A 27,216-nucleotide genomic window follows, 5' to 3' on the forward strand; every position below is an offset into this window, starting at 1 on the left:
CCAATAGGTTTCAGTAGGTACATTTAATGTCAGAGAAATGTATACAATATACATCCTGAAATTCTTTTTCATCGCAATCATCCATGAAAACAGAGGAGTGCCCCAAAGAATGAATGACAGTTAAATGTTAATACCACAAAGATGCCCCAACTCCTCCCTCCCATGCACAAGCTGCAGCAAGGCAACAACCCCCTCCCTCCCCTCCCCATCAGCAAAAAAATCGGCACCCCCCCAATGAGCACTCAAGCGTGCAGCAAAGAGACACAGACTTGCAGTACCCCAAAGACTGCTCGTTCACCCGGTATTCGACATAACACAGGCTCTCTCTCTCACTAATAAAGAAAAAGAAGTGTCCCCGTTTCACAGCAAGAGGGGAGACATAACAAATAACTCTCTGATTTATGGTGTTAAAAGTCTATGGTGTTGCTTTTTTTTTGAGCTCTGTGCCCAGGAAGGCTCGGGTCTCTGGACACACAGCCCCCGGCAGCTAACCTGCTACTGCTGATGTTCCGCGTTCTCCCGCGATGCCTCAATCAGGGGCACGGGCTTTGAATCAGCCTGCCTCCATGAAAATCCGGCACCCTGAAGGTGCGCTAGTCTTCCAGGCTGTGCCCGGTCGTGAGGCCCTGAGAGCGAGTCCCATTCCCGTAAAGAACTGAAGTCAGAGTGTAACTCCGGGTCAAGGTCTTCAGAAGAACCTTGAAAAGGAAAAAAACTTGTAAGATTTTTTTGTCAGACTGTAGTCAAACCGTGTGACTTCGGTCAGTCATTAGACCAGAGGACAAGGCTAATGGATTTATGGCCACCATTCAAATCAGGAGACATGAGGGTAGGGCTGGAAAATTAACTGGAGGCATAAGCTCACTGGAAGACAAAGGAGACTTACTGTGGCTGAGCGGAATTACCCAGAGTAGGCTTACCGTGGCTTCTGCTCCAAGAGTTTTCATGTTCACATCTTCATAGGGGAGGGCAGGCAGGCTGCGCAGTGCAGCATGAGCACAGTCCCGTTTCCATGAAGCACTGAGCTAAGTCCATTGTTGACTATTACTCAGGGACTATTCTTCAGTCAGACATCAAACGGTCCCAGAGCATTACCTCCTTCCTTTCCACATCTTTAATGTTTCATGTTTGTAACTAATCCTACTTTTAATCAGAGCTATTGCTCTAGAGGCATACAATAAATTATGCTCACGATACAGTAAATCCCTTCTTCAGCTCTTTTGTGATGCTGGAGCTCTCTCTGGTAACCGTACAGATTTAACAGTTCTACACCTGATGTTTATGGGGCTCCAGGGAGTGAACCCAGGGGAAATGATAGAAATGTGGGGGAAATCCTGGGAGTGTCAGGTTCCTGAAACAATTAATGGATTAGGATCATTTCCCTATTTTAAATACTCTTTGAAGGCAGATGACAGGGGGGATGACAGACAAGTTATGGAGAGTTGAATGAGGGTATTGTTGAGAAATATGCTCACCGAATCTTATCTGTCTGATCTACAATGTGGCTTTTGGATTATAGTTCATCCAGAAAGGTGGATATTTTAACTAAATAGTGCAAATGCAACTGAAATGGTAAATTGCATCAGTTATTGCAGTAGAGCTTATTTTTAATCTTGGTTGCTGAAGAATATAATTTATGCAAGCCTGGTATGTGCAAGGGGTGATTGATAAGTTTGTGGCCTGTTAGAAAGATGAGTTATTAACTTCAAACTTTCTGCATAATCACTCAAAGAGTTGAACTGAATGTGCATGTAATGAGAAATGTGTAATTCATCTCCTTCTACCTTAGGCCACAAACTTATCAATCACCCCTCATAAGCTCATCAAAGTCAGAACTGATTGTACTCATGCAGATGCTGGGATCTGGAGCAGCACAGAAACAGCTGGAGGAACTCAATGGGTCAACAGCACCTGCCGAGAAAATGGACAGTTGAATGTTCCTAGTTGAGACCTTCATCTGGACTCTGCTTCAGATGGTATGGGAGACTGTGCCCTAATGTTGGTGAGGACCAGGACAATGGCTAGGCAAGAGGTGTCCAAGAGCTGTTGTCTGGCCTCTGCAAGGTAGTATCATGCTTATCTGTGGGTGTGACGAAGAGGCTAAGATTAATGTTCCCTCGGAGGTGTGAAATGCAAGTGGGTGAGGGGAGTTGGCGAAAGGAGTGAAGGGAGTAGGAAAGAATGGGTGAGGGGAGGGGGTACAGGTGAATGTGTGAAGGAGCGGACAAGGACAATGAGCATAACTGGAATGGGTAAGGAGAATGGGTGAGTGAGGAAAGGGGATGAGGGGAGTGGATGGGCTGAGAGGGTAGGGGAGTGGATGGGAAGAGGAATAAGAGGAGTGGAGGGGGTGAGGGGCGTGGATAGGGTGGTAGGGAAGGGGAGTGGATGAGGTGAGAGGGTGAGGTGAGTGATTGGGGTGAGGGGAGTGGATGATGAGGAGAGCAGATGTGGTGAGGGTAGTGGACAGGTAGAGTGATGAGGGGAGTTGAAGCTGAAATGTCTGAAGGTAGATAGGTCACCTGGACCAGATTTATTACATCCCTGGATTCTAAAGTAGGCGGCTGAAGAGATTGTGGAGGCATTGGTAATGATCTTTCAAGAATCACTAGATTCTGGAATGACTCCAAAGGACTAAAAAATTGTAAATGTCACTCTACTGTTTAAGAAAGGAAGGAGACAGAAGAAAGGAAATTATAGGCAAGTTAGCGTGACTTCAGTGATTGGGAAGATGTTGGAGTCCATTATTAAGGATGTGGTTTTGGGGTACATGATAACACAAGCCCCAGTCAGCATGGTTTATTAAGGGGAAGTCTTGCCTGACAAATCCGTTGGATTTTTGAGGAAATAGCAAGCAGGATCAACAAAGGAGAGTCAGTGGATGTTGTTTACTCGGATCTTCAGAAGACCTTTGACAAGGTACAATACATGAGGCTGCTTAACAAGGTAAGGACCTATGGTATTACAGGACAGATAGTTTCATGCATAGAAGATTGGTTGTCTGACAGGAAGCAAAGACTGGGAATAAAAGAGGCCTTTTCTGGTTGGCTGCTGGTGACTAGTAATGTTCTGCAAGGGTCGGCGTTGGGACTGCTTCTTTTCATGTCAATGATCTGGAGGACAGAATTAACGGCTTTGTGGCCAAGTTTGTGGACGATGCAGAGGTAAGTGGAGGAGCAGGTAGTGCTGAGGAAGCAGAGAGGCTGCAGAAAGACTTAGACATATTAGGGCAATGGGCAATGAAGTTGCAGATGGGATACAGTGTCGGGAAGTATATGGTATGCACTTTGTAGAAGGAATAAAAGCATTGACTGTTTTCTAAATGGAGAGAAAATTCAAAATCTAGAGATGCAAAGGCACTTGGGAGTTCTTGTTCAGGATTGCCTAGAGGTTAACTTGCAGGTTGAGCGGGTGGTAAGGAAGTCAAATGCAATATTAGCATTTGCTTTGAGAGGTCTAGGATATAAAAGCAAGGAAGTGGCTTTATAATGGTTGGGTCAGACTGTACTTGAAGTAGTGTGGGCTTAGGCCCTTTATCTAAAGAAAGCCATTGAAGAAAGTCCAGAGGAAGTTCATGAGAATGATTCTGGGAATGAAAAAGTTAATGTATGAGCAGAGTTTGATGGCACTGGGTGTTTACTCTATGGAGTTTAGAGGAATAAGAAGAGATCTCATTGAAACCTACCGAATATTGAAAGGCCTAGATAGAGTGAATGTGGCGAGGATGTTTCCTACAGTGGGGGAGTCCAAGACAAAAGTTCAATGTTTAAAGTAACCTTAATAGAATCAATGACAGACTGCTCCAACAGGGCAGACAACCAGTGTGCAAAAGACAACAAACTGTGCAGATATTCAAAAAGAAACAATAATACGTAATAATAAATAAACAATAAATATCGAGAACATGTAATGAAGCGTCTTTGAAAGTAAGTCCATAGGTTGCGGGAATGGTTCACCGATGGGGCAAGTGAAGTTGAATGAAGTTATCCACTCTAGTTCTGGAGCCTGATGGTTGAGGGGTAATAACTATCCCTGAACCTGGTGGTGTGAGTCTTCAGGCTTCTGTACCTCCTTCCTGATGGCAGCAGCAAGAAGAGAGCATGGCCTGGGTGGTGGGGTCCCTGACGATTGATGCTGCTTTCCTGCGACAGCGCTCCATGTAGATGTGCTCACTGGTGGGGAGGACTTTACCCATGATGGACAGGGCCTTATCCACTATCTTTTGTGAGATTTTCCTTTCAATGGTATTGGTGTTTTCATACCAGGCTGTGATGCAGCCTGTCAATGTGCTCTCCACCACATATCTATAGAATTTAGTCAAAGCTATCGATGTCATGCTAATTGCTAAGGAAGTAGAGGTGCTGCTGTGCTTTCTTTATAATTGTACTTACATGCTGGGCCCAGGACAGTTCCTGTGAAATGGTAACATCAAGTTGCTGATCCTCCTCCTTTCTGATCCCCTGATGATGACTGGCTCATGAACCTCCGGTTTCCTCCTTCTGAAGTCAATAATCCTCTCCTTGGTCTCGCTGACATTGAGTAAGAGGTTGTTGATATGACACCATTCAGTGAGATTTTCAGTCTCCCTCCTATATGCTGTCCTTTGGTTCCCCACGAAAGTGATATTGTCAGCAAACTTAAGTATGACGTTGGAGCTGCACTTTGCCTCAAAGTCTAGACAGAAAGCTCCGCCTCAGAATCAAACAATAGCCATTTAGAACAGAGGTTAGGAGGAATTTCTTTAGCTAGTGGGTAGTGAATCCGTGGAATTCATTGTCAGAGGCACCTGTGATGGTCAAGACATTAGGTATATTTAAAGTGGAGGTTGATTGGTTCATGATCAGTCGGGGTGTCAAAAGTTACGGGAGAAGGAAGGAGAATGGGGTTGAGTGGAATAATAAATCAGTCATGATGGAATGGCAGAACAGACTTGATGGGCTGAATGGCCTAATTCTGCTCCTATGTCTTATGGTTTTATGGTCTAATGGTCAAACCAAGGGGATTTCTGAAGAGATGGCTGAGCTGTCTTGTTAGAGTGACACAGAAGTACGGTACATAAATGGGCCTTCCAACATCTATCCCACTTGCCTGCAACAGGACCGTACCTTACCTATTTAATAGTCTGCTTAAATGTCGCCAGCTGTATCTGATTCCATCACCTCCTTTGGCAGTTAGTTCCAGGTATCAATTACTCCTCCCAGATCCCTTTTAAAGCTCCTTCCTCTTACATTCAACCTATGCTGTCTGGTTTTTGATATCCCTATCATGGGTAAGTTTCAAATTACCTTCCCAGTTGGTACCTTGCATGATATTATACAATTCTATTGGGTCACCCCTCAGTCTCCCCTACTGCAGGGTAAACAAGCAAAGCCTATCCAATATCTATGTTCCTTCAATCCAAGCAACATCCTGGTGAATCTTCTATGTACTCTTTCCAGTCTAACTGCACATAGATGGACAAAAAGCTCAGCATTGATGTGGTGGGCCGCAGGGCCTGTTCTCGCACTACATTGCTATAGGTCCGAATATTTTAGAACAGTACAAGAAAATTAAAGTTACACTCTATATCATAACGCCTGCTGTGTGCATTCACCTATCACAGTTGAATAGGCATATTTCTAACTGAATGCTTTTTAACAACTACGGTATATATGTGTGGCATTGCAAATGAGCCCTGATCCAAGAGAAATATTCCCTTGAAAATAATGTTTTGTCAATTTCTTATTATAATTTCAATAGCAAAAGGGAAGAGAATTTTTCCATGTGCCAGTAATAATGTTGAAGCTATAAAAAAGGCCTTGTAAATTATGAACTTGGAAATATTTACACTGTCAAAATCTAATTCAGCATTGTTCATATGTATGACTCAATCACTTTGTATTGGATAAGATACTGGCTTATTTCTGAAGATGGCCTGTGGGAAATGGAAATTAATTGCCTTGAAATTACTCCAGATAACTGTCAGCTCCGGCAGGAACAAAGGAGCAAGTGTTGTAATGTTACTGGCACTTGGTGATAAGCGCTTTATTCCTATTCTCTGTGAGACTTGTCTCTGACTTTCAGAACATAACTTCTCAGTAGAGTTTGTTACACAGGAGAAATATTTATCGTTATTTATTCCATGACCTTATCAAATCACAGAAAGATCTTTTTTGCTTCCAGGGAATGCAGTTCTAGCTTGTGGAACCAGTTCCAATTTTAATATTGAGAGTTGAAAGTTCCTTTGCTAAACCTGCACTGTTATGCTTCCAAAGAGGAGGTGCTGGTTGCACAATGAGCGGTTATTATCTTGGACACTCAGCTTGGAATGATAATGACGATAGATTCAGTACCAACTTCTCAAAGCGATCAGCAGATACCTTTACAAAAGTCTGTGAAGGGTGATAACCCATCAGACAGAACAGAGTTTGGGCTTAGAAAAAGTCATGGAGTCATTGAGATAGTTAGCACAGAAGTGGGCACTTTGCTCCCCCACTTTTTGCCCATCCACACTAACTCCATTTCAAAGTTCAAAATAAGTTTATTATCAAGGTGCACATACAGTGCCTATAAAAAGTATTCACACTCCCTTGGAAGTTTTCATATTTTATTGTTTAACAACATTGAATCACGGTGGCTTTTTTGACACTGATCACCAGAAAAAGACTCTTTTGTGTCGAAGTGAAAACAGATCTTTACAAAGTAATTCATTACAAATATAAAACACAAAATAATTGATTTCTTAAGTATTCACCCCCTTCAGGTTAGTATTTAGTAAATGCTCCTTTGGCAGCAATTACAGACTTAAGTCTGTATGGATAGGTCTCTATCAGCTTTGCATATCTGAATGGAGCAATTTTTTTCCCCATTCTTCTTTACAAAATTGCTCAAGTTCTGTCAGATTGCATGGGGATCGTGAGTGAACAGCCCTTTTCAACTTCAGCCACAAATTCTTAATTGGATTGAGGTCTGGACTCTGATTTGGCCACTCCAGGACATTAACTTTGTTGTTTTTAAGCCATTCCTGTGTAGCTTTGACTTTATGTTTGGGGTCATTGTCTTGCTGGAAAACAAATCTTCTCCTAAGTCACAGTTCGCTTATCAACTGCATCAGGTTTTCTTCCAGGATTTCCCTGTATTTTGCCGTATTCATTTTACCCAAGGCCTTCCAGGGTCAGCTGCAGTGAAACATCCCCACAGCATGATACAGCCACCACCATGCTTCATATTAGGGTTGATGTGTTTTTGATGATATATAGTGTTTGGCTTACACCAAAAATATCATTTAGTCTGATGGACAAAAAGCTCAAATTTTGGTTTTGACTCTTTCAGCTGAGTTCAGAGTCTACCACATGCTTTCTGGCAAATTCTATCTGAGATTTCATGCAATTTTTTTTCAATAGTGGCTTTCTCTTTGCCACTCTCCCATAAAGCTGGACTGGTGAAGCACCTGGGGAACAGTTGCATGTGCAGTCTCCCCATCTCAGCCACCGAAGCTTGTAACTCCTCCAAAGTTATCGTAAGTCTGTTGGTGGCCTCCCTCACTAGTCCCTTACTTGTTAGGTTACTCAGTTTTTGAGGACGGCCTGCTCTAGACAGATTTACAGCTGTGCCATTTTTTTAAAAAATTTTTTGATGATTGAGTTAACAATATACTCAAAGGGATATTCAGTGACTTGGAAATTTTCTTGCATCCATCTCCTGACTTGTGCTTTTCAATAACCTTTTTGCAGAATTCCTTTGAGTGTTCTTTTGTCTTGGTGTAGTTTTGTCAGGATACTGACTCACCAACATTTGGACCTTCCAAACACAGGAGTATTTTTACTACAATCAATTGAAACTCCTTGACTGCACACAGGTGATCTCCATTAAACAAATTATGTGACTTCGAAAACCACTGGCTGCACTAGTGATGTCATATTAAAGGGGATTGAATACTTATGCAATCAATTATTTTGTGTTTTATAGTTGTAATAAATTTAGATCATTTTGTGGAGATCTGTTTTTCATTTTGACATGAAAGAGTCTTTTTCTTCCAAATTAAGTTCACTATGATTCAATGTTGTAAAACAATAAAGCATGAAAACTTCTAAGGGGGGTGAATACTTTTTATAGGCGTTGTATGTCACTATGTACTATACTGAGATTCATCTTTTGTGGGCATGCTCAATAAATCCATAATAGAATAAATCCAAAATATAGAAGCATTTGCCTGCATTAGCACTCTCTCCTGTGCCTTGTCTAAAATATGTGTCTAACTGCCTCTAAAATGTCAAACATTTCTGACTCCATCATCTTCTCTGACAGATCATTTCAGACATCAACCACTTTCTGTGTAAAAACCTTACCCTTCAGATCTCATGTAAACTCCTTCTTGCTCTAAAACTATGCTCACTTATTTTTGATACCCCTACTATGGAAGGAAGATTTTGACTATCTGCTCTATCAATGTTTCTCATAATCTTACATACTTCTATCATCACCCCTCAGTCTCCTTTGCACCAGGAAAAGAAACCCTGCCTATCCAGTTTCTCCCCATTACTAATCCAGGAAATATCTTGGTGAATCTAATCTGTACCCTCTCCAGCACAGTCACATCTGTCCCGTAGAGTGGTGACCAGAACTGCACACAATACCTCAAGAGTGGCTTACATAGTATTTCGTGAAGTTGCACCATAACATCCCAACTCTTGTATTCTGTACTCCAAACTATGAAGGAAAGCATGTCCAAATGTTTTATTCACCCCCTTTTTACACCGTGTTGCCAGTTTCAGGGAAATATGGACTTGGATCCCCAGGGCCCTCTGTTCATCAATATTTCTTTGTGTTTTAGTAGTTACTGTATATAACCTATCCCTATCTGACTTCCCAAAATGCCCAGCATGCTTGTCAGCATTACCATCCATCTGCCTGACTTTCCAACTGATCCTCATCCTCATGTGGCCTTGGACAACCTTTCCTACTTCCCTCTATTGTATTTTAAGGGTAAAAACAGGACTGAAGGCATTGCATTTGAATGCACATAGTGCATGGAATAAGGTAGATGAACTTGCAGCACAGTTATTGATTGGCAAGTGTGTTGTTGGCATCACTGAATCATGGCTGAAAGAAGATTATAGCTGGGAGCTCAATGTCCAAGGATACACATTGTATCGAAAGGACAGGCAGGAAGGCAGAGGGGGTGGCATTGCTCTGCTGGTAAAAAATTAAATCATTTCAATAGAAAGAGGTGACATGGGGGTGGAAGGTGTTGAATCATTGTGGATAGAGCTAAGGAACTGCAAGAGTAAAATAAAACCCTGATATGAGTTATATACAAACCCACAAACAGTATCAAGGATGTGGTCACAAGTTACAACAGGAGATAGAAAATGTATGCCAAAAAGGCAATGTTACAATATTCATGGGGGATTTCAATATACAGGTAGATTGGGAAAATCAGGTTGGTGTTAGATTCCAAGATTACTTTTACATGCTTTATGGGATTACTTTTTAGAGCAGCTTGTAGTTGAGCCAACTAGCAGTTCTCTATTGGGTGTTGTGTAATGAATCAGAATTGATTAGAGAGCTTAAGGTAAAAGAACCCTGAGGGTGAGTTGATCATGATATGATCGAATTCAATCTGAAATTTGAGGGGGAGAAGCTAAAGTCAGATGTATCAGTATTACAGTGGAGTAAAGAGGATTACAGAGGCATGAGAGGGGAGTTGGCCAAAAAAGAACACTGGCAGGGATGACGGCAGAGCAGCAATGGTTGGAATTTCTGGAAGCAATTCTCCCAAAGAGGAAGAAGTATTCTAAAAGCAAGGTGACACAACAAGAGAAGTCAAAGCCAACATAAAAGCCAAAGAGAAGGTATGTAATAGAGCAAAGATTAGTGGGAAGCTTTTAAAAACCAACAGAAAGCAACTAAAAAAGTAATTAAGGAGGTAAAGATGGAATACAAAAGTAAGCTAGCCAATAATATTAAAGATGATACCAAAAGTTTCTTCAGATACATAAGGTGTAAAAGAGAGGTGAAAGTCAATATCAGACCACTGGAAAATGATGCTGGGAAGATAGTAATGGGGACCAAGGGAATAGCAGATGAACTGAATAAGGAGTTTGCATCAGTGTTCACTATGGAAGGGACTGGCAGTATGGTGGAGGTTCCAGGTGTCAGGGTGTGCAGTGTGTGAAGTTACCATTACTAGGGAGAAGGTTCTTGGGAAACTGAGAGATTTCCCAAGGTAGATAAGTCACCTGGACCAGATGGTGAACATCCCAGGGTTCTGAAAAGGGTAACTGAAGAGATCTTGGAGGCATTTATAATGATCTTTCAAGAATCACTAGTTCCAGAATATTGGAAAATTGCAAGTGTCACTCCACTCTTCAAGAAGAGAGAAAGGCAGAAGAAACTAAATTATAGACCAGTTAGTCTGACCTCAGTGGTTGGGAAGATGTTAGAGCTGATTGTTAAGGATGTGGTTTCAGGGTACTTGAAGGTACATGATAGATGTGGTATATTTAGATTTTCAAAAGGATTTTGACAAGGTCCCACACAGGAGATTAGTGTGCAAACTTAAAGCACACAGTATTGGGGTACGGTATTGATGTGGATAGAGAATTGGTTGGAAGACAGGAAGCAAAGAGTGAGAGTAAACGGGACCTTTTCAGAATGGCAGGCAGTGACTAGTGGGGTACCGCAAGGCTCAGTGCTGGGACCCCAGTTGTTTACAGCATATATTAATGATTTAGATGAGGGAATTAAATGCAACATCTCCAAGTTTGCAGATGACACGAAGCTGGGCGGCGGTGTTAGCTGTGAGGAGGATGCAGGGTGACTTGGATAGGTTAGGTGAGTGGGCAAATTCATGGCAGATGCAATTTAATGTGGATACATGTGAGGTTATCCACTTTGGTTGCAAGAACAGGAAAACAGATTATTATCTGAATGGTGGCCGATTAGGAAAAGGGGAGGTGCAACGAGACCTGGGTGTCATTGTACACTAGTCATTGAAGGTGGGCATGCAGGTACAGCAGGCGGTGAAAAAGGCAAATGGTATGTTAGCATTCATAGTAAAAGGATTTGATACAGGAGCAGGGAGGTTCTACTGCAGTTGTACAAGGCCTTGGTGAGATTGCACCTAGAATATTGTGTGCAGTTTTGGTCCCCTAATCTGAGGAAAGACATTCTTGCCATAGAGGGAGTACAGAGAAGGTTCACCAGATTGATTCCTGGAATGGCAGGACTTTCATATGAAGAAAGACTGGATCAACTAGGTTTATACTCACTGGAATTTAGAAGATTGAGGGGGGATCTTATTGAAACATGTAAAATTCTAAAGAGATTGGACAGGCTAGATGCAGGAAGATTGTTTCCGATGTTGGGGAAGTCCAGAATGAGGGGTCACAGTTTAAGGGTAAAGGGGAAGCCTTTTAGGACCGAGATGAGGAAAAACTTCTTCACACAAAGAGTGGTGAATCTGTGGAATTCTCTGCCACAGGAAACAGTTGAGGCCAGTTCATTGGCTATATTTAAGAGGAAGTTAGATATGGCCCTTGTGGCTAAAGGGATCAGGGGGTATAGAGAGAAAGCAGATACAGGGTTCTGAGTTGGATGATCAACCATGATCATACTGAATGATCGAAGGGCCGAATGGCCTACTCCTGCACCTATTGTCTATGTTTCTATGTTTCTATGATAAAACAGGTCATAGTCAGCATGGTTTCCTCAAGGGAAAATCTTGCCTGTCAAAATCTGTTGGAATGCTTTGATGAAATAACAAGCAGGATAGACAAAGGAGAAGCAGTTTATGTTGTTTATTTGGATTTTCAAAAGGCCTTTTACAAGGTGCCACATGAGGCTGCTTAACAAGCTATAAGCCCATGGTATTACAGGAAAGATTCTAGCATGGATTCTAGCAGTGGCTGATTGGCAGGAGGCAAAGAGCAGGAATAGAGGGTGCCATTTCTGGTTGCCTGCTGGTGACTAGTTGTGTTCCACAGGGGTCTGTGTTGGGACCAATTCTTTTTACATTATATGTCAATGATTTACATGATGGAATTGATGACTTTGTTGCAAAGTTTGCAGATGATATGAAGATAGGTGGAGGGGCAGGTAGTTTTGAAGAAGTAGACAAGCTACAGAATGACAGATTAGGAGAATGGGCAAAGAAGTGGTATATGGAATACAGAGTTCGGGGGTGTATGGTTATGTACTTTGCTAGAAGTAATGAAAAGTTTGACTATTTTATAAATGGAAAGAAAATCTGAGACACAAAGGGTCTTGAGAGTCCTTGTGCAGGATTCTCTAAAGGTTAATTTGCAGTTTGGGTCTGTGGTGAGGAAGGCAAATATGATGTTAGCATTCATCTTGAGGGAGCTGGAATATAAAATCGAGTATGTAATGTTGAGACTTTATATAGTACTGGTGAGGCCTCAATTGGAGTATTGTGAGCAGTTTTAGGCCCTTTATCTTAGAAAGAATGTACTGAAACCGGAGACGGTTCAAAGGAGGTTCCTGAAATGACTGGAGAATTGAATGGCTTGTCGTCTGAAGAGTGTTTGACGGCTCTGGGCCTGTGTTCATGAGAATTCAGAATAATGAGGGGTGACCTCATTACAAGAGCAAGGATGTCCTTTTGCATTTGTACAGGGCCCTGGTGAGACCACACCTGGAATATTGTGTACAGTTTTGGTCTTCAGGTTTAAGGAAGGACATTCTGGCAATTGAGGAAGCGCAGCGTAGATTCACTAGGTTGATTCCTGGGATGGCAGGGCTGTCTTACGCAGAGAGATTGGAGAGATTGGGCTTGTACACGCTGGAATTGAGGAGATTGAGAGGGGATCTGATTGAAACGTTTAAGATAATTAAAGGATTTGATAGGATTGAGGCAGGAAATATGTTCCAGATGTTGGGAGAGTCCAGTACCAGAGGGCATGGATTGAGAATAAGAGGTCAGTTATTTAAAACAGAGTTGAGGAAGAGCTTCTTCTCCCAGAGAGTTGTGGAGGTGTGGAATGCACTGCCTCGGAAGACGGTGGAGGCCAATTCTCTGGATGCTTTCAAGAAGGAGCTAGATAGATATCTGATGGATAGGGGAATCAAGGGATATGGGGACAAGGCAGGGACTGGGTATTGATAGTGAATGATCAGCCATGATCTCAGAATGGCGGTGCAGACTCGAGGGGCCGAATGGTCTACTTCTGCACCTATTGTCTATTGTCTAAATCTATTGAATTGTGAAAGTCCTTGCTAGAGTAGATGTAGAGAGGATGTGTCCTGTGATGGAAGAGTCTGAAGTCTAGAGGAAACAGCGTCAGAATAGTGGGGTGTCCTTTTAGAATGGAAGTGAGGAGGAATTTCTTTAACCTGAGAACGGTGAATCTATGGAATTCGTTGTCACAGGCAGCTGTGGAATCCAAGCCTTTATGTATATTTAAGGCTGAGATTGATAGATTTCTGATTTGTCAGGGCATGAACAGATACAGGGGTTAAGGTAGGAGATTGGGGTTGCAAGGAAAAATTGATTAGCCATGTTGTAATGGCAAAGCAGAATCAATGCGCCAAATGGCCTAATTTTGCTCTATATCATATGGTCTTATCATAATCCTGTTATCTTCTATTAGTCTTAATAGTCCTGTCTCATTTTACTTTTTAAACTAGGAATGGAATCTTCAAAAGTGCTGACTGCAAATTCTTACCTATAGAGTTCCATACCAAATTCTAATCCATGTATATTCCAGATAATTTAGAGATCAAATATGGCAGAATTGATCTCAAGATCTTTTGATCATCAGGAAGGGGAGAATATTTAGGAGAGAAGTTCAAAAGTTCAAATTTCAAAGTAAATTTATTATCAAAGTGCATATGTGTCTCCATATACAACCCCGAGATTCATTCACTTGCGAGAACACTCAATAAGCCCATAATAGAATAATAACCATAATAGAATCAATGATAGACTGCACCATCTTAGGTGTTCAACCAGTCTGCAAAAGAGAACAAACTAATAAAAAATTAATTAGGTAGTAAATATTGAGAACATGAGAGGAAGAGTTCTTGAAAGTGAGTCCATAGTTTGTGGGAACATTTCAACGATGGGGCAAATGAAGCTGAGTGAAGTTATCCACTTTGGTTCAGGAGCCTAATGGGTGAGGGGTAATAGCTGTTCCTGAACCTGTTGGTGTGAGTCCTGAGTCTCCTATACCACCTTCCTGATGGCAACAGCAAGAAGAGAGCGTGCCCTCGGTGATGGGGGTTCTGATGATTGATGCTGTTTTTCTGCGACAACGCTTCATGTAGATGTGCTCAATTGTGGCGATAGCTTTATTCATGATCCACAAATTTTGTAGGATTTTCCATTCAAGGGCATTGGTGTTACCATACCAGGCTGCGATACAGCCAATCAAAATAGCCTCCTTTGCACATCTATAGAAGTTGGTCAAAGTTTTAGACGCCAGGCTGAATCTTCGCAAACTCCTAAGGAAGGAGGGGCTCTGCAATGCTTTCTTTGTAATTGTGCTTATGTAATAGACACAGGAAGCGTTCCCCAAGATCATAACACTGAGAAACTTAAAGTTGCTGATCCTCTCCACCTCTGATCCTCCAAGGACAGGCTCATGACCTCTGATTTCCTCCTTCCAAATTCAATTATCATCCCCTTGGACTTGCTGACATTGAGCAAGAGGTTGTCGTTATGGCACCACTCAGCCAGATTGTCAATCCGCTCCTATATGGTGATTTGACACCACCTTTGATTCACCCTATGACAGAAATGATTTTAGCAAACTTGAATATAGCATTGGAACCTCCCTGTCATAAGTGTAAAGTGAGTAGAGCAGGAGGCAAAGCACACAGCCTTGTGGTGCACCTGTGCTGGCAGAGATCATGGAGGAGATGTTGTTTCTGGTCCAGACAGACTGGGGTCTGAAAGTGAAGAAATTGAGAACTCAATTACACAAGGAGGTATTGAGGCCAAGGTCTTGAAGCTTATTGATTAGTATTGAGGGGATGGAGATATTAAATGCCGAGTTGTAGTTTCTAAAGAGCATCCTATGTATGCACCTTTGCTGTCCACTTTGCTGAGAGAAGAGCCAATGAGCTAGTATCTGCTGTGGATCTGTTGCTCTGGTAGGAAAATCGGAGCAGATCCAAGTTGCTCATCAGGCAGGAGCTGATATTTTTCATTATGTGGTGAACTACGTGTGCCTGTCTGGACATGCCCCCTGCTGACTGCTCCTGTGGCTCCTCCCACAGGCCCCGGTATAAAGGTGATCTGAGGCCTGATGCTCGGCCTCAGTCTCCAGGACGTAGTATGATGGTCACTCACTTCTGGTTCCTTCTTCCAGTCAATAAAAGCCGATATCTCGCCTTACGTCTCAGAGTGAGTTATTGATGGTGCATTACATTATCAACCCCTCAAAATGCTTCATCACTGTGGATGTGCAGTGCTACGGGATGGTCGTGATTGTGGCAGGTCACCACATCCTTTTTGGGCGCGGGTATAACTGAAGCCTGCTTAAATCAGGTGGGTATCTCAGACTGCAGAAGCAAGAGGTTAAAGATCTCAGTGAACACTTCAGCCTGTTGGCCAGCAAAGGGTTTCTAATACTTAGCCAGGTACCCTGTCTGAACGGGATGCTTTTCATGGGCTCCCCCTCCTGAAGGCTGCTCCCAGAGACAGAGATCACAGGATGATCAGGAGCTATGGCAGTTCACAATTCCTTCATGCTTTGATGGTCAACGAGAGCATGAGCTCACATGAAAGCAAAACCATATTGTTGCCCGTGCCACTGGTATTCAAGCCCTGCCACAACTGTCGACCGTCCTTCATTGATTTAATTTTAGCCCAGAATGGTCACTTTGCCTGTGAGATGGCCTTCTGGAGATTGCACCTGGACCCCTTGTAACTTTCTTGGTCACCAGACTTGTAAACTTCTGACCTGGGCTTCAGCAGTTTGCGGATCTTGTGGTTCATCCAGGGCTTCTGGCTGGAGATGACTCTGAATGATTTTATGGGGACTTAAACACGGCCCAGTCCACTGTCTCGAAACAATCCCAAAGCCACTCCTTTGATTCCTGTGACCATCTCTTTGCTGTTCTAATCTCTGGGGCTTTGCACTTTAGCCTCTGCCTGTATGCAGGTAGGAGAAGGACAGCCAAGTGATTCAATTGACCAATATGTGATCTGGGAACTGGAACAGTAGGCATTCCTTATCGTAGTATAACAGTGGTCTAGTTTGTTGGCACCTCTAGTGCTACAGGTTGGGCTGATAGTAATAAATCATAGTTGAAGTCTCCAACTATGATTCCTATGATTCAAAATGCATTGGGATGGACTGTTCCTTGTTTGGAGACAGCATCGTGCAGTATCTCAAGCACTGATTATAGATGGCCACTGGTGGTATGTAAATGTGGTCAGGATTAAGGAGAACTCCATAGGTAAATAGGATAGACAGCATTTAACCATTAGGTGTTCAAGGTCGGGGAGAACATGAGTTCAACAAAACCGTCACGTCGGGCCACCACTGAGAGTTTATCGTGAAACACACACTTCCACCTTTTACCTTTTCCAAATCAACGACTTTGTCCGTTTTGTGAATCGAGAAGCCTTTGGGTCTCATCGCAGTAAGTGGTGTGCTGGGAGAAAGCCATTAAAAATGGGAATAGTGATCTCAATCATCTTTGAGGCAAGAGTGCAGATTGGATCTGACCGCTTGATAGCGTGGGAAACGTACTCCAATAAAATAAAGACCTGCTTAAAATTGTTTATGTTTCTAAATAAGATTTATTTGTAATAAAAATATTACAAGAATAAACTGTGTAATGCGATTTCAATCTTTATTCTCATAGTCAGTGCTTTACATTGCCAGTTACACCAATAACACTGCCATTCATGTGATCCCCGGGGGTGGCCTCTCCCTGTCCAGTAGCAGAAGGTCCCTGTTCCGTGGTCCTTCCCCACTGAGCCCTTGTGGCGGCTGGACCATGTTTCAGTGCGTCCCTCAGCACGCACTCCTGCAGTCTGGAGTGTGCCAGTCAACAGCATTCCAACACGGACATCTCGATACGCTGGTCAACCAAAGGGCAGCTTTCACCAAGCTGATAATCTGCCAGCAGCACTTGAGGTTCGTCTCTCAATCTTTAAGGAGGGGTAAGCCCTGCTTAAATTAAGTAACTTAATTTAAGATAGAAGGGACGCCGAGATAGACCTGTAGAAACTCCATTGCATTTGAGGAACATGTCACGTTTAGTATTTCAAATCTGAAATGTAAAAGCCGTTTAGTAAAATCTAGAGAGATGACAATCTAATATTTATAGTTATTTGCTCAGAACTTTTTATTAATGCTTCAGTATTATTTGCTACTTTGGTATTAAAGTATGGAACTACTCATGATCAAATTTCACATCTACTTTATCGGCTTGATTTTATTGAAGTTGTATTTGGACATTTAAATTTCTATAAAGAAAATTTTGACAAAACACGAGCTGGAAAGAAACATTCAACGTAATTGCAAACATAAGAAAATCTGCAGATGCTGGAAATTCAAGCAACACACGCAAAATGCTGGTGGAATGCAGCAGGCCAGGCAGCATCTTTGGGAAGAAGTGCAGTTGACGTTTCAGGCTGAGACCCTTTGCCAGGACTAACTGAAAAAGGAGATAGTAAGAGATTTGAGAGGGGGAGGAGGATACCCGAAATGATAGGAGACCCCTGCCTTCTCCTATCATTTTGGATCTCCCCATTCCCCTCTCACTTTCAAATCTTTTACTATCTCTTTTTTCAGTTAGTCCTGATGAAGGATCTTGGCCCGAAACGTCAACTGTACTTCTTCCTATAGATGCTGCCTGGCCTGCTGCGTTCCACCAGCATTTTGTGTGTGTTGATTCAACATAATTGCATTGACCAGATGGATCACTGCTGCAGAAGACAATTCTTTGCAATTATATTGACTGGGATTGACTGCAGGTTTAGAATGTCCGATTCAGTTAATTGTGATCGCTTCTCATGGCACCTTCACGCTGGGAAAGCCACGACTGGAAAGAAGGGAGGAAACGAGCTCACTTGGTGCCAGGAGGTTAAAGAACAATTTCCTACCATATTAAAAGATTTTAAAAGAAAATTCCGCGGTCAGTTTGTTGGAAACTGTAATTAACTAAAAGCATTCCACCAATGTTGATTGAGAATGGCACCAAATCCCCACAGTAATGCCTTTTCTGAGTTTGCTGGATCAGTGGTACAGACGAACACCAGTGCTCTATTACTAGATCAAAAGCTTACTGATACTCTCAGTCCAGAGGTATACCATTTGAAAGAAGGAGACATACACAACGATTTGTGTTGATATCATACGTGACTGATCGCCATAAACCTAATTAAAATGTGCTTTCCAAGGCCTAATCGTTGCCGGTAGCTTTCAGTGACTGTTTGTCAGTCAGACCTGAAACAAATAAAGTCACAGTGACCCACTTCAACCACTGGGCCTACCACACCCATACTGACTAGTGTGCAGTCACCCAGACTAATCCTATCACCCTGCACTTGGCACCGACCCTCCCATGTCTAAGCCATTCATGTACTTAACTAGACAGTACCTAAATGTTGTCAGTGACTCCACTTCCACCGCCCTGTTGAGCAATGCAGTCCAGCTACTCACTTCTCCCTGGTAGATAAAAGGTTCTGCTCAGATGGCCAAAGAATCGGAGCCCATTATTTTCTCTTATTTTCTCTGTCTTTGACAAAGGGAAGGGTTGCATGCAGTTTGCCCAATCTATATACCTCAGAATTTTATATCATAAGACCATAAAGCCAATAGACATAGAAACAGAATTCGGCCATTCAGCCCATCAAATCTGCTTCGCTATTTGGGTTTATGATCCCTCTCAACCCCATTCTTCTGCTTTTTCCATGTAATCTTTGACATCCTGACTAATTAGACCATCAGACCAGAAGCAGAATTAGGCCATTTGACCCATCGGGTCTGCTCAGCCATTCAATCATAGCTGATCCTTTTTTTCTATCTCCTCCTCAAGCCCAATACCCAGCCTTCTCCCCGTAACCTCTGATGCCACGTCCAATCAAGAACCTATCAATCTCTGCCTTAAATACACCCGACGACCTGGCCTTCACAGCTGCCTGTGGCAACACATTCCACAAATTCAACACCCTTTGGCTAAAGAAATTTCTCTGCATTTCTGTTTTGAAAGGGTGTCCCTGTATCCTGAGGCTGTGCCCTCTTGTCCTAGACTCTCCCACCATGGGAAACATCCTTTCCACATCTACTCTGTCTAGGCCTTTCAACGTTTGAAAGGTTTCAGTGCGATCCCCCGCATCCTTCTGAATTCCAGTGAGTACGGACCCAGAGCCATCAAACATTCCTCATATGATAACCCTTTGTTCCTGGCATCATCCTTGTGAACCTCCTCTGGACCCTCTCCAATGCCAGCACATCTTTTCTAAGATGAGGGGCCCAAAACTGTTGACAATATTCAAGGTGAGGCCTCATCAGTGCCTGATAAAGCCTTAGCATCACATCCTTGCTCTCGTATTCTAGACCTTTTGAAATGAATGCTAACATGGCACTTGCCTTCCTCACCACCAACTCAACCTGCAAGTTAACCTTCAGGTTCTGCACAAGGACTCCCAAGTCCCTTTGCATCTCAGATTATTGGATTTTCTCCCCATTTAGAAAATAGTCTGTACATTTATTTCTACTACTAAAGTGCACGACCATGCATTTTCCAACATTGTATTTCATTTGGAGCATATCAACCTCCATTTTAAATATACCCAGTGACTTAGTCTCTATAGCCTTCTGTGGCAATGAATTCCACCGATCTGCCACCCTCTAGCTAAAGAAATTACTTCTCATCTCTGTTCTAAAGGGATGTCCTTTTATTTTAGCTATGCCCTCTGGTTACAAGCTCTCTCAATATAAGAATCATCCCACTATATCTAGGCCTTTCAGTACTCAATAGGTTTCAATGAGATCCATCCTCCTTCATAATTCCAATAGAGGCCTGGAGCCATCAAACACTCCTCATATATTAACCTTGCCATTCCTGGAAACTCCTCTAGACCTTCTCCAACTCCAGCATATTATTTTTTAGGAAAGGGGCCCAAATCTGCTCACAGTACTCCGACCGTGGTAAACCAATGGCTTATAAAGTCTCAGCATTTATATTCTAGTCTTCTTGAAAGGAATGCTAACATTGCATTTGACTTCTTTACCACCGATTCAACATGCAAGTTAACCTCTGCATGAGGACTCCCAAGTCCCTTTTCACTTCTGATTTCTGAATTTTCTCCCCATTTAGAAAATATTCTATGCCCCTATACCTTCTACCCAGGTACTTGACCACATACGTCTAAATACTTCTGCAGATTCCTTGCATCCTCAGCACTACCTGCCCCTCCACCTATCTTTATTTTGTCCATCAACTTGGCCACAAAACAATCAATTCTATCATCCAAATTATCGGCATATAATATGAAAAGAACTGGTCCCAACATTGACCCTTTTGGAACACCACAAGTCATGAGTAGCCCAACCAGAAAAAGTATGCTTTATTCCTACTCTTTTCCTTCTGCCAGACAGCCAGTCTTTTATCCATGCTAGTATCCTTCCTGTAATTCTGTGGGATCAAATTTTATTTAACAGCCTCATGTAGGGCACCACGTCAAAAGCCTTCTGAAAATCCAAGTACACATCATCCATTGACTCTCCTTTGTCTATCCTGCTTGGTATTTCCTCAAAGAATTCTAACAGATTTGTCAAGATTTCCCCTTAAGGAAACTATGCTGTCTTCAGCCTAATTTGTCATGTGCCTCTAAGTACCCTGAAATGTCATCCTTAATAACGGACTCCAACATCTTGCCAACAACTGAAGTTAGGCTAATTGGCCTATAATTTCCTTTCATTTGCCTCCCTCCATTTGTAAAGAGTGGAGTGACATTTGCAATTTTCCAGTCCTATGGAACCACTCCAGAATGTAGTGCTTCTTAAAAGATCACCTCTACAAACTCCACCACCTATTCAGCTGCCTCTTTCAGAACCCTGGGGTGTAGTCCATCTGGTCCAGGTGACTTATCTACCTTCAGACCTTTCATCTTTCAAAGCACTTTCTCCTTTGTAATAGCAACTACACTCACTTCTGCCCCCTGACGCCCGTGAATTTCTAGCATTCTTCTTGGTGTCTTCCACAGTGAAGACCAACACAAGACACCTATTAAGTGTGCCCAGCATCTCTTTGTCTCCCATTGCTACCAATCCACAGTCATTTTCCAATGGTCCAATATCCACTCTCACCTCTCTTTACTCTTTATATATCTGAACAAAATTTTTGGTATCCTCTTTTATATTGTTGGCTATCTTACGTTCATATTTCATCTTTTCTCTTATTGCTTTTTTAGTTGCCTTCTGTTGGTTTTTAAGTGCTTCCCATTAATTTTTGCTGTATTATATGCCCTTTCCTTTGCTTTCATGCTGATTGATCTAAAGTAAGCTTAACAACATGTTTCTCCACAACCATTTGTTTGTTTTGGTGCATTGGTTCCCATCCTCCTGTGTATAACCACCATGCCATCTATATTGGTGCATTGCGGTTAAATTACTAATCTAGTAATTTATAGGCTGTGGCTAATAATCAGGGAAATATGTTCAAAGCCTAGCACAGTAATAAGGGAATTGAAATGTAGTTACCTACTCCTATAAACAGAACATTTTAAAAAAAACAATTCTTCAGAACTGCTTTTCTGATGGTGACTCATAATCACCACTCTATCATTAGATAACTAATACAGTACTAATATTTTCCAAAGAGGTCTAGTGTCCTTAATTAGCTTGATTTGATCTACATGTGAATTTTGACCAACGTCAGTGGGGTTTACTCTGAATTTCTCTTGGAAGCAGCTGAGCAAACTCCCCTTGGCACTGAGTACAGGAGTTGGGAAATTTTTTAGAGGTCTTATAAGACATTGTTGAGGCCATGTTTGGAGTATTCTGTACAGTTTTGGTTATCCTGTTACAGGAAAGGTATCATTAAACTAGAAAGAGTGCAGAAATGATAGGGTGTTGCCTGGAGTTGGGGAGTTGGGTTACAAAGAGAAGTTTCATAAAGTGGAACTTTATTCCCTGAGATGCAGGAGATTGAGGGGTGTATTGCTTGAGTTGTTTAAGATCACTAGGAACCTAGACAGGGTCCAAGCACATGGTCTTTTTTCCCAGGAAAGGGTTGCTAAAATCACAGGGGCATAGGTTTAAGAAAAGAAAAAAGAAATTTAAAAGGGACATCAGGGTCAGTTTTTCATGCAAAAGGTGGTGCAAATTTAGAAAGAGCTGCCAGAAATAGTGGTTGAGGTGGGCACATTAGCAACATTTAAAATCCTTTTTGATAAGCACATGAAGAGGGAAGGTTTAGAGTGCTGTGTGCCAAGCACAGGCAGATGGGACGTGCCCTCTGGGCAACACAATCAACATGGATGTGCAGAGTTGTAGGACCTGGTTCTGTGCCTTATGACTATGATTTTATGACGAGGACATATCAAAGCTGCTACATTTCTGAATTTATTTGAGAGGGTTACCAAAAGCCAATGGATCTATTTCTTCAGTACAGGGTAGTCAGGGCAAAATGCTCCTCCTATCAGATGTGGGATTTCAGGAAACCTGACGGTTTCTCCGATGAATGCATCTGCAGGAAGTACACCCAACTTCAGCTCCTGACTGACCGGGTCAAGGAGCTAAAGCTGGAGTTGGATGTGCTCAGGATCATCTGGGAGGGTGAAGACATTATGGACGAGACTCTTGATGAAGTGGTCACGCCCAGTGTGCAGCCTTCTGACAGTAGATGGGTGACCACCAGGAGAGTTAAGGGGATTAAGCAGTCAGTGCAGGGTTCCCCTGTGGCCAATCCCCTCAGCAATAAGTATATCTCTCTGGATACTGCTGGGGGTGGGGGGGGGGGGTGACCCATTCGCTGCCAGGCTGGTAGCACTGTGGCTGGCTTTGAGGCTCGAGAGAAGGATAAAGTCAGGCAGAGAGGTAGTGATAGGAGACTTAATATCCAGGGGAACAGACAGGAGATTCTGTGACCACAAAAGGGACACCAGGATGGTGCGTTGCCTCCTGGGTGCGAGGATCCAGGATACATCAGAGCGGCTGCAGGATCTTCTCAAGGGAAGGGTGAGCAACCAGAGGTGCTGGTGCATATTGGCACCAATGACATGGGCAGAAAAAGGGAAGGAGTCCTATTCAGTGAATATAGGGATTTAGGAATGAGGCTGACCTCCAAGCTGGTCACCTCCAGGTTACTCCTAGTGCCGTAGGCCGGTGCAGATAGGAATGGCGCGACAGCAGAGATGAATGAGTGGCTGAGGAGATGGTGAAAACTGGCAGGGTTCCAAGTGCTTGGACCATTGGAACCTCTTCTGGGGAAGGGGTGACCTGTACAAGAGGGATGGGTTACACCCAGATTGGAGGTTTCAGAACTGTCCTGGCCGGGAGGTTTGCTAATGCTGCTTGAAAGGTTTTAAACAGGTTTTGCAAGGGGCTGGGAACAGGAGCCCCAGCTCAGTAAGGGAAGGATTGGACCAGAAGGTAGTTATCAGGGAAAGTATTCAAAAGTAAAGTTGAAATTACAGGTATGATGGGACAGATAGTTTGAATTGTGTATGTTTTAATGCTAGGAGTATTATGGATAAGGGTAATGAACTTAGAGATGAATTAGTACATGGAACTACAATGTGTGGCCATTACTGAAACTTGTTGGGAGAGGGGCAAGAAGGGGTGATTAATGTACTGATGCACCATCAATTACTCTCCGAGACATGAGGCGAGATAAAGGCTTTTATTGACTGGAAGAAGGAACAAGCAGCAATTGACCACCACACTACATCCTGGAGACTGAGGCCGGGCTCAGGCTCCAATCATCTTTATACCGGGGTCAGTGGGAGGAGCCACAGGAGCAGTCAGCAGGGGGGGGGGGGGGGGAATGTGTCCAGACAAGTATATGTAGTTCACCACATGTACCAGCTTTTAGAAGTTTTACAAAAGATAGAGAAAGAGACAAAAGAGGGGGTGGAGTTGCACTGCTAATCAGGGACATCATCATAGCCACACTCAGGGGAGATGTAATGAAGGAGTCAGATACTGGGTCCATTGGCAGAACTCGAGAATCGGAAAGGTCCAATCACACTGATGGAACTATGGGTGGAAACATAGGCATAATTTACAAGCACCAACACTGAGCTGTGGTTCATTCTAAGAGGCTGGGTCTGACATGATGACATAATGATGTTAAGTTTTTTTTACCACACTTGCTCTTCTGTGTTTGGCCGACAATAAATAAGTTGCGACCGTCTGCCATCAGGGAAAGGCTTGGCATTGCATGTAGGTTGAATAGCCCCTGGGTTTCATCCCTCCGCATGGTCCTTAAATCTGGTGGTGGTTGCCGCACATGTGGTGATTACCAACGCCTTAACCAGGCCACCATCCCCAATCGCTACATTCAAGTTTAACTGGAAATTTTATCTTTTCTATAGTTGACTTAGTTAGGGGCTATGTCTCTGTGCTCAGAGGACATTCCAGAAAAGTTTGCGGTAACCCCGTTTGGCCTCTGAGTTTCTGTGCGTGCCACTTGTGTAGAAAAATAGGGAACAGGCTTTCCGACGGCTGATGGGGTCTGTTTGAGAAGACTTCGGTTTTCTTTTTGTTTACCTGGATGAAATACGCGTCACCAGAGCATCCACATCTGAACACGAGTCTCATCTCCGCACACATTTTGAGCGCTTAAGCCAACACGGGTTGATTATTAACCCTGCTCAATGCCAGTTTAGGTTGTCAGCCATTGAATCTCCACAGAAGGTGTGAAACCCCTCCAGACTGAAGTCTCTGTTATTATGGATTTCCCGCCACCCTGCACCACTAAAATACTAAAAGAATTTTAAGGTGTGGTGAATTTCTATCACTGCTTCATTCTGTAAGCCACAGAACTTCTGCGCTCCCTGTATAGTCCCCTTAAAGGCAATGTCTCTAATTGCATGCTTGAATGGTCAGCAGATCTGACCAGAGCATTTGATGACCACAAACAGCTTTATAAAACACAGCCCTATTGGTGCACCCGCTCCCCAACACACCCATAGCCATTATTCAGACTATACAGTAGGTTCTGTACATGAACAGTTGGTTGGAAGAGTGTGGCAGCGTTCGCCTACTTCAGCCGGCAGCTCCATCCTCCTGGAAGGAAGTATAGCTCGTTTCATCATGAACTTCTTGGTCTTTATCTGGCTATCCACCATTTTTGTTTTCTTCTAGAGGGTCGCCAGTTCACAGTGTTCGTTGACCACAAATCCCTTGTGCCTGTGATGACCAAAATATCAGACCCTTGGGTCTGCACAGCAGCAACATCAACTGGCCTACATATCAGAGTTTACAAACAGACATACAACAGATTAAGGGGAAAAATAATACTGTGGCTGATTGCCTCTCGTGGCCAGACATTGAGGCCATACACAGGAGGTTGTCTATGCTGGCATGGCAGCCAACCAAGCTTCTTACCCAGAGCTATTTACGGAAGAGCAATCACAGGTCCGCAGTTGGCTGACATTATGTTCGGGGAAGCTGGGCTTTCTCTCCTATGCGATGTCTCCTTGTCCCATAGCGCCCGCAAACTAGAGGGGTACTGTTATTAACTCCATTCTTGCACCTGGGCTGGAAGGCTTCACAGAAACGGGTTTGTGTGGCACGTCCTTAGAAAGGACGCGCATGATTAGAGTGCAGCCTGTGTTGATTGCCAATGGGCAAAGATTGGCCGTCATGTTTGGGTACCATTGTCACCTTTTGAGATCCCTGAGCAAATGTTTGATCGTGTCATTGCAGACCTTGCTGGTTCTATTCTGCACCCCTGTCGCCCCTCTGGTATCATGCACCTCCTTACCATGTGGACCGTACCACCAGGTGGCCAGAGGTCATCCGTCAAGCATCGATGACGGCCACAGACGTGGCTCGGGCATTCATTGGCACCTGGGTTACTCGGTTTGGCACCCCATCTGACATTTCCTCTGACCATGGTCCTCAAGCCATATGAGACCTCAGGGCTTTAATGACCCAAAACCTCAGCGTTAGGCTACATCACACCATGGTGTATCACCCACAGTCCAATGGCCTCTGCGAGCTGTTTCACCGCCCCTTAAAGGCTGCTCTGAGGGCTTCCCTGACGGATGAGTGTTGGCATGATCATCTCACTTAGGTCCTGCTGGGGCTCAGAACGGCTCCAAAAGAGGACCTGCAGCCATCCGTGGCTGAGTTTGTATGCAGGCAGCCATCATGGGCACCAGATGATTTTATTCCTGATGTTATGAGCACTTGGTTGGTCTCTCAACAGCATTCCGACCTCCACAATATATTCAATTCCTTTGCACCTACTCCTAACTCCCATCATGGCTCTTTTGGATTCCTGTTGACTTAAATCCCACCTCATTCATTTACATCCACCATGATGCTCACTAGCATCCCCTTAGGCCCCCTTTCAATGGCCCGTTTGGTGCGTTGGAGAGAAAAGGTTTTTATCACAGATAGGGGGAGGGTAAACCTGTAAGTATTTCTGTAGGTCGCTTTAAACTAACCCATCAAGATTTGTAGAATTTCGCTACAATGCCCCTGCATCACGGCATGACCAAAAATGTGCCAATATACCTCTGGACAAGCCAAAGGCATCTTCTGTTACTCCACTCCTGGGACATAGGACCCAAACCAAGCGGCTTGTCTGAGTTTTGGACAGGTTCACAGAGCTGGTATGGTGAATTCTTGGGTGGAGGTGGTGGTGGTGTGCTGTGTCGGGTAATGTAATGGGTGGAAACATATGTACAATTCACAACCATTAATGTTGACCTGCAGTTCGCTTTAAGAGGCTGGTCTGACGTGATGATATAATGATGTTTAGTTTTTTACCGACCTTTCTGTTCTGTGTTTGGTTGACAATAAAGAAGCTGCTAGGGTTTCTCGTAAACTTAAAATGCCTCAGCCATTTTATTTACAAAAATCTATGGGATTGTACTATAGATCCCCCTCCCCCAGTAGTCATGGGACATTGAGGAACAGATATGTGATCAGATTAAGTAAACATTAAAAATAATAGGAGCAACACACACAAAATGCTGGTGGAATGCAGCAGGCCAGGCAGCATCTATAGGAAGAAGTACAGTCGACATTTCGGGCCGGGACCCTTTGGCAGGACAAATCTGATAATAGGGTTGTT

The 27,216-nt window shown here is 43.3% G+C and overlaps 1 long non-coding RNA gene across 1 annotated transcript in view; it reads right to left on the reverse strand.

Annotated features, from left to right (window-relative positions):
- Positions 1–372: 372 nt before the first annotated feature.
- The window catches only part of LOC132377528 (uncharacterized), a 101,633-nt gene continuing 74,789 nt past the window's right edge, over positions 373–27,216 (reverse strand). The window contains exon 3 of the long non-coding RNA XR_009506677.1: positions 373–698. This is a non-coding gene — a long non-coding RNA (uncharacterized LOC132377528). The remainder of the gene's footprint in view (positions 699–27,216) is intronic.

Source organism: Hypanus sabinus, chromosome 18, assembly GCF_030144855.1.
Source record: "Hypanus sabinus isolate sHypSab1 chromosome 18, sHypSab1.hap1, whole genome shotgun sequence".
Taxonomy (NCBI): Eukaryota; Metazoa; Chordata; class Chondrichthyes; order Myliobatiformes; family Dasyatidae; genus Hypanus; species Hypanus sabinus.